Source organism: Theobroma cacao, chromosome 7, assembly GCF_053813885.1.
Source record: "Theobroma cacao isolate CCN51 chromosome 7, ASM5381388v1, whole genome shotgun sequence".
Classification (NCBI taxonomy): domain Eukaryota; kingdom Viridiplantae; phylum Streptophyta; class Magnoliopsida; order Malvales; family Malvaceae; genus Theobroma; species Theobroma cacao.
In genome coordinates, this window is record NC_142645.1 from 33,073,746 (window position 1) to 33,085,195 (window position 11,450).

Sequence of the window (11,450 nt, forward strand, 5' to 3'; positions counted from 1 at the left end):
TGCCCAGTTCGAACCAGATCAAGGTGAAAGTCATGTTAGAAGATGATGGAAAAATGCAGTTTTGCACAACGCAGTATGGTAACAAGAGTCATGGCCTTGAGTTACTCATGGCTGCGGCACAAGGGACCTACCTTAGCAGCACTAAGAAGATCGTGACCACATCGTTGAGCTAATGTGATGCATCATACTTTGGCCCAAGGCCAAAGCGCAATGGCATGGAAAAACACCGTCGTGGCACCACCAATAATTGTCAAGGTGAGTCATGGTCGTGGCACCACCTTGATTTCCAAAAATAAAAGCTTTGAAGGGAACTTGAATGGTGATATCCATGATGTGTACAATGCAACATTTTATCCCATGTTGCACTGGGCTTTCATACTTTTTATTGGCTCATGCTTTAATACCATTTATCCTACACCTTGAACCTAAAACATAACACAATCATATAAAGTCTTACAATAAATTGGAAAACTAATACAAAAAATCTAAAGTCTTTAAGAGAATAAATTAAATGAAATGAAAAACAATTAATATCGTTTACACTCCATATAAAGTCTGAAAACAATCATCATATCATGATACTAATGTTCAATAACTAAATACACTCTAATTGGATAAAAGAACTCCTCAAGTTTTATTTCCTCCTTTCGACAAGTTTAGAACTCTTAGCACTTAATCATCTGTAAAATGTAAAGAAATGAGTCAGCTACTATTGAGTGATTAAAGCCATGCATACCTTATTAGATCAAGCACCGCCTTTACTATATCATATAAATCATTTAAAAGCATTAAGTTCATGAATTTTGCAATATATAAGCTAAACTATGAAAGCATGCTACCAAAACACAATTGAAGAATGATTGCTTACATGTCAAAATAGGATAACTCCGCAATTCATAAATCATTTAAAGTAGGTACACATTATGCAAATACATATAATAGAACTCATAAATTTTCACTTTTAAAACTCATTAATTTATCAATTAATATTATAATTCATTACAAGAACCATAACAACATCACTTTACTTAGTGAAATATATTGTAGATTTTAGTTTGGCCGATTTATAGCTTCAATCGGTTAAACCAATTAATTCATGATTGGTGAAATTAAAGGCCCAATTAAATATCATTATCATTACTTATGTATGTAGTTTTCTTAATGAGATATTTGTTTTTGAAATTTAGTAAATTACTCACTATTTATTATAACTTAAAATATTTAAACTATTTTTTGTTTAAAAAAAAAGTGTGACTACTCTTTAGACATAGATAAGGAATCTAATTTTTAACATAGTTGTTCTAGTGAAATTTAAATTTAAAAAAATAAAGGATATCAGCTTGCCTGTTCTTATTAATTTCTAATGACCTAGAGATGTGTTAATTATTATGGGGTAAGTTAAAGAAGATAAAGAGAAAATGATAAAATCAGTGTTCTAATTTCTTAAAACTTATGGACACTCACATAAGTGGACTTTATAGTTATATTATCTACAATTATAGATATTTTGTGACATTTACTGATGATTTTTCTCACTAAGGTTATGTATTCGTAATTAAAATAAAATGTTTGAAACTCTTAATAAATTCAAGATACATAAGAATAAGTGTAGAAATAGTTGGGAAAAACAATTAAGATTGTCAGGTTTGATAAGGGTGATGAATATTATGGCAGACATGACATAATAGGATCGCAAAAGGGTCCACTTGACAAATACTTAGAAACTTGAGGAACAATACCCAAATACTCTACGCTTGGTAGTCTTGATCAAAATGACTTGGTTAAAAGGTGAAATGGTATCCTAGAGGATATGATGAGGAGTGTGATAAGTGAGGATAATTTTTACCAAAATTTGTGTAGGGAGAAGCAATCAAAACAAATTTGTATATCTTAAATAAAATTTCTAGCAAATCTATACCTTAAACCCATTTTGAGTTGTGGACAAAACAAAAACCTAGTCTTAATCACTTATGTGTTTGGGGACATCCTTCAAAAGTGGACCTATATGATAAACTGAAACTAAAATACAATATTGTTCCATTCATTGTTATTTTATTGGGTACCCTAATCATTCCATGAGGTATAAATTTTAATGCCTAAGTAGAAGTGGTAAAAGTATTGATGCAAAAGCAACAAAGTTTTTGGAGTTACATATGGTTGATAATAGTTACCCTCAAGATAGAGATGGAGGAGAGCATAGTGAGATTTCAGTATTCTTATACTTATACAGAAGGATACTATGACACATACACAAGTTAGGAAATAGGAACAAGTTCAACAAGTTTTTGATGAAGTCCCACCAAAATGTTGTAGAACAAGTGCACAAACAAAATACACAGGATAAGGGATCTTGCACTTTCCTTGAGCATCTATCTTTGAAAGGGTGATTATAATACTAACCATGTAGTTGATCCAAGACCTCCTAAGAAGCTATTTCGAGTCCTTAGTTAGATTTGTGGTGGGATGCAATGAGGGATAAGATGTAACCTATGTCACATAATGGTGTGTAAGAGTTTATGGAGCTATTTGAGGATTGCAAACCCATTGGTTTTAAATAGGTGTACAAGACCAATAAATATTCCAAAGGGAAGATTGAGAGGTTTAAAACCAAACTAGTTTCTATATGTTTTATTTAAAGATAAGGTTTTGACAATGAAACCTTCCCATTGTATCTTACAAGGATGTTTTTTAGAGCCATTATGGCTAGTGCCACTCATTATGATTTAGAGCTGCACCAGATGGATGTGAAGGCTGCTTTCTAAATGATAATCATGTTGAAGAGGTCTATATGTCACAAAGTGAAGGATTTAAAAGGGATGGTAAAGATTATTTGATGTATATATTCAAAAAGTCTATTTATAGACTCAAACAGGCTTTTCGTCAGTGGCATCTTAAATTCAGTGAAGTAATCACCTTTTTTGGATTTGTTGAAGATAAGGTAGACCAATACATATATCTTAAGTGTTGATGATATCTCGTTTGCTAACAGTTTGTAATGAAAGGGTTGGAATAAATATTCAACAGAGGAACAAAAAATTAAAAGTTGGAAATTTTCAGCCACTCCATGACAAGTTCTCTTCAAGTTTAATTTATAAAAGCTCTACTGAGCTTCATTGTCTCAACATTTAATGCTATAAAGTCCGATTAGTGAAGGCATCTTGTGATTGTTGTTTATGATTTTATTGTTCAAGTGGTCAAATTCAAGAAACTTTAATACAACTAAATTCATTTCTGCCAAGTTATATAATTTATCACAACTAAATTCATTTCGACCAAGAAAATTTTTTTCCAAGGATTTCCAATACGTCCTAAGATTAAATGTTTGAAAATGTCGTCACACTGTGACTCTGTGTGGAGAATGATTCTGTGGTCCTTTGCTATTTCAAAGGCTTCGATTCTTTTGGCCATTGTCTTGGTTAATTTGTTTGCTAGCTAACTTGTGTATATAGTACATTAAATTATCAGGGAGGCTAAACTATAGCTAACGAGCAGAAGATTAGAACAAGTAACAGTCAATTAACAGAATCAAATCCACACCAGAATTTACATTTTGATCAATCAAGCGCGATTGAAGTGGCAAGTTAATAACAATTTCAGTCAGTAATGAAACGAAGCAGGCATAATTTCAGCATACGAAATAAAACGAGAAATGAAGTTCAAGCGCATTTAGCTGCAAGTAAGAAATTTTATTCACCTGAATAAGTTCCCCATTGCTCCTGCCTCCATCTCCTGTGAGAAAAAGAAGCAAGAAAGGGACCTTAAAAGTTAGCAAAAAAGTGTAAGAAAAAAGTATAATAAAAGTTTTTTTATTGAATGGAGTTCCACTTCTCCAGAGGTTGGGGTTTTTATAGGACGTTGCTTTGGAGTAATTAATGATAAATTATTGTTATTTCTTAGTTCAATAAAGAAAGAGATATTCAAATGCTTACCGTTATTGTTATTTGCGGGATCTGAATTTTGACTTCTCTATTTGTATCTTGCTGCAAGTTGATTCTTTGTTTGTTTCCATTACAGCCAGACCTTATGGTTATTGAATACCCTTTTTTATTTAGTAATAATTAAAGTAATTAGATAACTTTTAAATTAACACAATAATTTTATTACCTATAGTGATTTCTCAAATTAATTTTGTTACATGTGATAATATTAATTATAAAAAATATTTCCCATATTCCATTAATTAATATAAAATTATGGACGTGCGTAAATTTTTTGGACAAAAAGGACATTTCATTGATTATATTTTAATTTGTATAATTATTAATATCATTATTTTGTTAGAAATAAAAAAACTTTATTTTTTTATTTTTTTCCAGCGCATTTGGCATTTTCTCCTGCCATGTCATAATTTTTTCATCTTTTTCTGGGTTTTATAATTCATTCCATTTTTCTATGAAATATTTTTTTTGTTATTAATTTTTTTTCATTTTTCAATCAAATTGAAAGTATAATACTAAATTACACACGTTAAAAGATTGGTGATAAATTTTGAGAGGTAAGAAGAGTGGTGAACTTATACATATATAATATTTCTTACCAAGAAATATTTATACATTTTACTCAATCATATCACTATTTCATTTGAATTTACTATAATAGTTTTCAGTAATATTTATTAGTTTTATTTTTACCCTGACCCCAGACCAGAATCCTGTCTTCGGCCCGAAAATTCTGACTCTTGAAGTCATTTTCATTTTCATTTTGTTTTGGTTGGGGTTTCCAACTGGGATCCACTAAATGGGACGAGATGTTTGGCTTTGATGATTCTTATTGTTTGGCAATGTATGTCTCGCTCCTGGCTGGCACCATCTATTTGGAAATTTATTAATTCATGAATATGTGCACCAGATCTGCGGCTTAAATCTTGCAGCTTTTGCTACGATTATTTGACTGTCCTTAGTGAATGTGCGTTTTTGTTGGTTTTCGTGCGCGAATATACGACTCCTTGCCGCACCTCAGATGTCCGTAAGAAATAAATTAAGAAAGCAATAAAATGTTATTTAAGTGAGTATTTATAAATGAATTGAACCATATTTATAAATTAATAATTCATCATTTAGATAGAATTTATAAGATAAAAATAATATTAAAAAATTTAATTTGAATAAATAATATTTAAATTAAATTTCAATTTTATTCTAATTTAATTTACATCCAAATCTCGAAATAGATAATCAAATCTAAAAGTGTAAGTCAGATAACAGTCTTGTGTCTAACCTAGGCTATTTGTTTACTAATCTACCTAGCTTGGTATGAACTCCTAGTCATGATAAAGTGGACATTCACACATATATTTATAATACTCTTCTATGAATGTTTATTGTATTAAAAATATGAATATTTAAAACCATATTATGAAAAAAAAACTCATGGGAAAAAAAATTCTAGTGAATGGAAAATATTACATAATTGTTTTCAAGAATACGGTTTAAAGTATGTCTCATTAAAAATCTTACTAATGGGAAAAACCTTAGCAAAGGAGAAGAGTACAATACGTACTTTACTCCTGCTAATGACTGTATTATTCGAAATCTTTAAAACAACGCATTTCTACATTTTGTACCAACTTTTCAAATGTTGTAGTAGGAATAATTTTTACGAATAAATCTGCTAGATTGTCACTTGAACGAATTTGTTGAAAATAAAAAATAGTGGTAATGGTTCCCTTGATATTTAGATAACAAAAAATTATTTTTTCATAATTTTTGGAGTACATTTGCTACGTTAAATGAGAGCTGCAATTTTAAATTCAATTGAACTTGTTCGATTTTGCTATTGAAACCAAAATTTAGATTTTGATTATTATGGATTTTGATTTTGTTTATATTTTATTGAATCCAAACATGGTGTGTTCACTTATTTACATTCAAAATCTTAACTAAATGGAGAGTTAAAAAGAAATAAGTAAAAATGAGGATATTTACTGAAGTGGTATATAATGTAAATGAGCTGGGCATCTTTTATAGGCAATCTGTCTCAAAAATTACATTATGTCTCAAATATATCAATACATTTGCATAATGTATCAATACATTTTGCTCAGAAGGGTTTCTAATGAACATCAATCGATACATATTCATAATGTATTAATACAATTTTTCTAAAACCAAAAATATTGATACATTGCTAAATATATCAATACATTTCGTCGATTTTTATAAAAATAAAAGGGGTAAAAGGGTATTTTCACATCCCATAGTATAAATATGACCTTTACCCCAAGGTTTTTCATTTTAAGTCGCCTCTCATCAATTTTTCAGCAACTATAAGCTCTCTCAAACCCATTTTCACCCAAATCATTATTTTAGAAGATTGGAAGCTTGGTTTTTGGTTTTTCAAACAAAAGTGACATCTTACAACTTTTAAATCTTGATTTATGAATTTTTCAATGCTAAAAATATTATTTTTATGCCCATATTTTCTATGGAATACTAAAGCTCAAAGATTTTGTGATTTTCCTTATCATTGAAGCTCACTTAAGGCAGGGATGAAGGAGTTGTGGGTTACTAAGCATTTATTTAATTAAGTAGTAGTGGGTTTAAGTTAGAAAACTAGTTTTAGATGAACTTAGTTAGTTTCGAAAAGGTTTAGAAAGGTTATTATGTGATTTATAGTCTGAGCAGTGATTGTATTGATTACTTAACATTTTAGGAATAGTGGAAACTTCAAAGGATTCACTAAAGTAAGTTCTTGCTTGTTGGTAGAGGTTAACATTTTGAAGGTGAGTGGATATACCTCTTCAAGTATTTTAATATGTAAAGTGAACAAGATTTCTATGGAAATGATTATTTATGTATGATGAAATGTTGTTTCGAATGACAATTTATCAAAGAATTTGACTTCCAATGTTGTCACCTACATTTTAAAAAAATATGATTGAAATATTTGATTTGATGATGATTTATTATGTGAGTTGGCACAAATTATTTTCAAGTAGTTTGCGAATCTACTATTTATGTAAATATTCTACTTTGTATTAATTTTGAACAAAGGGGACAAACTTTTTCAAATGTTTTACTTCAAAAACTCCAATTCCGTTAAGTTAGGAAATGAGAAATGAGTAAAGATTTTTGGATGTTTAGGTGGAGTTAGACATTCCCACCCTTAAGCTTATGCTATGCTTTATGTGAGAAATATTTGAACATGTGAAACATGGTTCTTCGCGATAATATGTGATGTACTTTCCGCATCCCCTATAAGAGACTTAAAGGTATAGCATGAGTCTATTTTGATTATGTATTAATGATAGATTAAGATATGAGATAATACTTTGTATGGAATTGTTTCCTAGAGCTTTCTGTCACAGCCCAAATACCGGGCCATGACCGGCGCATGGGCCCAATGGGCATAGCCCACTAAGCCCAAGCAAGCCTATGTATGCAATCTCGATCATCATTCCAAACCATCATTTCTCAAACCCATATTGTAATTCTCAACTAAAAATATTTCAATAACATTTTATAGTAACCCAATACTCACAATTGTATTATGCTAACATAGTATCACTCATTTGCCACCTTACAGTGGCTTCAGTAATCAAATATACATATTTGAGTTTTAACATGAATCTTAGTGGTCTTCATTACTTATACATGTTCATAAGCATAAGACTCTTGACCGTTAGCGGAGTGACAGTGGGTGAAGGTACAGCTACTGAGATGCCATAGTACTTACTAAGAAGGCAAGCATATGTGTGCAACTCAATCTAGGTCCCAACTGCCTCCAAATCTGAAAACATGAAGTTTAAAAACGTGAGTATAAAACTCAATGAGTGAACATAAGAAGGGAACAAGCAATCAATAGGAAGAATTTGAAAATCATGATGCACTTGTTTCAAAAACAATGCAATTGATTTAATTTCTTACTAAAAACCCCTCATTTCAAACTTTGATTAATAACCTCATAGTGTTGCAACAACCCATGATCAATCCATGAAGTTAAATGGGTGAAAAATATGTCAAAAATTGAATAGGGTAACATGCAGGACAGAATGTTTCTCGTTGCAGCGAAGTTCATTCTCGTTGCAGCGAGAAACAGTATTAGTTTGCATGTATTTCAGTTTTTCTATCATATCTTCTGCTACAGAAGTTCAATTGACCTAATTTTTAGACCATTAGATAGATAAGAGGTAGAGCTACAACTTTTATGTTTACTACTTTTCCTAGTTAGGATGGAAAGGTAGTCAAAATCTTCATCAAAATGAAGGAACTGCATTAGAACCCTAGAGTTTCTTTTTGAAGCGAGATTTATTTTCGCTGCAGTGAGTTTCTAGCTACCAAAATAGAATGTTTCTTGCTGTAGTGAGAAGCAGGGCACCTAAGTGAAAAAGGGGCCTCCTTTGCACTAAAAATCCATTTGGTGCTGCAATAAACTCAATTTGCAAGAAAATGGTACATTCTCAAGATTCATCATGCCAATTTCAACATGAAGTACTCAAAAATTTTCAAAGTTCAACATGCAAGATTCACATGTACAAGACCATATACCATACTCATGAACTTTCTATAACACACATATTTATATATGTATATGTATATATATATATATCCATCATCATGCACACCCTCCCATCATCATCAGCTCATATGCACTCCCCACTAGCACATGGCTAAGTCAGCACAGCTTATGCGCACTCCTACTCGCACATAGCCAGATCATCATCGGCGTATGCACACTCCTACTCGCACATAGTCAGGTCATCATCGGCTTACGCGTACTCCCACTCGCACATAGCCGGGTCATCAGCGGCGTATGCACACTCCTACTCTCACATAGCCAGGTCAATATCATTACACAACATTATTCATCAATGCAAAACATATATATATATATATCAACATAATGTAGCAGTGCATGAATCCATAACAGTCATATGTCACAACATAAAGACAATTTATCAAAGGCTTGTTCCCAAGGCACATGTTTTTAAGAAAAGTTGGATAAAATCAATCAATGTTTGTGCAAATAGCTTCACATTCCCAAAACAAATTTTGAAATGTAAGTTCCCTCACCGGGATTGTTGAACCTCTAATCGGCTCTAACTTCAATTATTACTTCAAACGAACATGTGAGGCCTTGTTGGAACCTATCACCCACAATATAACTATAAAAAATATAACAGCCCATAAATCAAATTTCTAGCCATCTCTAACACCTTAAAATCAAATTCTAACTCATTTCTCACTTTGGTGGTTTTTTTTTTTGTAGTTGAATTCCTTTTTAAAAGCTTCCAAGCTATTATGGCAAATCTCTCTTTCTCTCTCTAAAACTTTCAACTAGTGAGAGAAAGTGCTGAACAAAGACTTTTTGAGTGTTTTAAGGTGTAAAAGTGGAAGAGCATGAAAAATCGTATGAAAGAGTGGGCAAAAGCATGAAATTTGGACCTAGAGAGAGAAAGTTATGAAGTTTTCATACCATGCTTCCATGGAGGGGGAAACTAATGTGAGATGGAAGGAGGAAGAAGAAGAAGCTATTGAAAATTGAAGAAGCTGCTGGAAAGAGAAGATATTTATAGCTCAAACTTATCCAATTCCTTTTGAAATTACGAAAATGCCCTTTAGCAAGTTAACTTGTTCTTCTCCAATCCTTTGTGCAATCTTTTCATTCTTTTGACATTGGGACAAGGTCCACAATGATCTAAACTACTCGGGTTTACGAAAACTTAAAATTTAGACCCGAGATGCAAAATGACCATTTTGCCCCTACCGTGGAAATTATCATTATTTTTATTTTTCTCATTTATTTACCATCATAAACATCATTTATTCATTCCTTAGTCCTATTTAGACCTTAATAGCATAAAAAAAACCCACTCATAGGAGCCTACCAAGAGAAATTACAAAATTACCCCTAGTTTGCATTATCGCGTATACTTCTAGTTACATGTTTATAGTGGTCGAGATTTCACAGGTTCACTTTTGAATTACCCTTTTTAACTCAGTAATCAACCTTAATTGGCATCTGTAAACTTTATTAGCCACCGAATCAAAATACAGGGTATTGCACTTTCACATGGTGTAAGGTAACATTCCACACTGGGTAAATTGCGTCTAGTATGATGATGATGATGATAACGCTTCACATGGTGTGAGGTAGCATTCCATGCATGGTTAGTCATGCCTAATATGATGATGATAGCATTTCACATGGTGTGAGGTAACATTCCACATGTTGTGCTAATACACAAAGATATGAGTAGAGCGATCCCCACACATGGAGAGGCGAAATTCCATTACATGGTGGCAACGCTCCATGTGAGTAAAGCCAATGTGCCACTAACTATCCCAGATGTGGGATGCCCAGACGTGGGCTAGGACTTCGTAGGTATCTTCCATTCATGATTATTGCAAAATACTTTTACCATCGTGACACCTTTTGTGGATGTTTCTTGTGTTTGTGATGTTTGATTAAGTTGTAGATTAAACTCTAAACTATATTATTGTCAAAATGGGATCTGACAAGAAGGAAGAAAATTGTGACTATGTTATGCGCTTTTTTGCTTGTGAGTATTTGTTTTTCTGCTTATGTCCATGTGGTTATGTTTGTTTGCAGCTATTGTAGTTATTGGGACTGATTGAAAACTTATGAATATCTAATACAGCTTATAACTTTATGGTATTGCTTATGTTTGTGGTATTACCTGGTTGAATATTATACCTGTTCATACTTGTAAATTTTTCTTAAAAGTAGGAGGATAGCTTACAAGATAAAGAGAAACTCTTGAAAAGTTTTTAATTTTAGATGCATTTACTAAGAGGGAGCAATTCCTATTGGTCTCAAATAAAGTGCTAGAGGGGGGGTGAATAGCACTTTTTGGCTCTTACTAAAATTATCTTCTAGTTGGGGATAGATTCAAGATAAAAGGAAAATTAAAGGATGAATGAAAGATTAAAAAAATAGAGGAGACAATGCGTAGCAATTTATAGTGGTTCGGTCCCAAACCTACATCTACTACCTTGATTGTTCAACTAAGGATTGTCCAAATCAATCCACTATGAACTGGTGAAATTTACAAGCTTTCACCAAGCTTTATAATGGCTTTTACCAAGCTTAGCCAAAACCTTTCACAATGGCTTTTACTAGGATCAACCAAAACCCAAAGTGGTTTTTCAAAGGCTCAACCATAACCTTTCACAATGGTTTTTCACGGGCTCAACCAAAACCCAAAGTGGTTTTCAAAGGCTCAACCATAACCTACAACAATGGTTTTTCATGAGATCAACCAAAACCCAATAACTAACTTTTCAAGGCTAAGTTAGAACCTATACACTCAATCAAGCAATCTAAGCTTGAATAACTCCCTTAAAGTGACTCACTCACTCTAAGTATACAAGGCGAAAAGTGATAAGAGTGTACCTATGATCACAAGGTTGATCTAAGTGGTACAAAGTGAAATGCAGATCACAATTACAAAGATAGGAGTTGAGTGCAGTAAATGAGCAGAGAATATT

The 11,450-nt window shown here is 32.2% G+C and overlaps 1 long non-coding RNA gene across 1 annotated transcript; it reads right to left on the reverse strand.

The window, feature by feature from the left end:
• Window positions 1–486: 486 nt before the first annotated feature.
• On the reverse strand, window positions 487–3,810 carry LOC108663970 (uncharacterized). The gene is made up of 2 exons (XR_016027623.1): window positions 3,695–3,810; window positions 487–680 (listed from the first exon to the last, which is right to left on the reverse strand). It is a non-coding gene; the product is annotated as an uncharacterized LOC108663970 (long non-coding RNA).
• Between the last annotated feature and the right edge of the window lie 7,640 nt (window positions 3,811–11,450).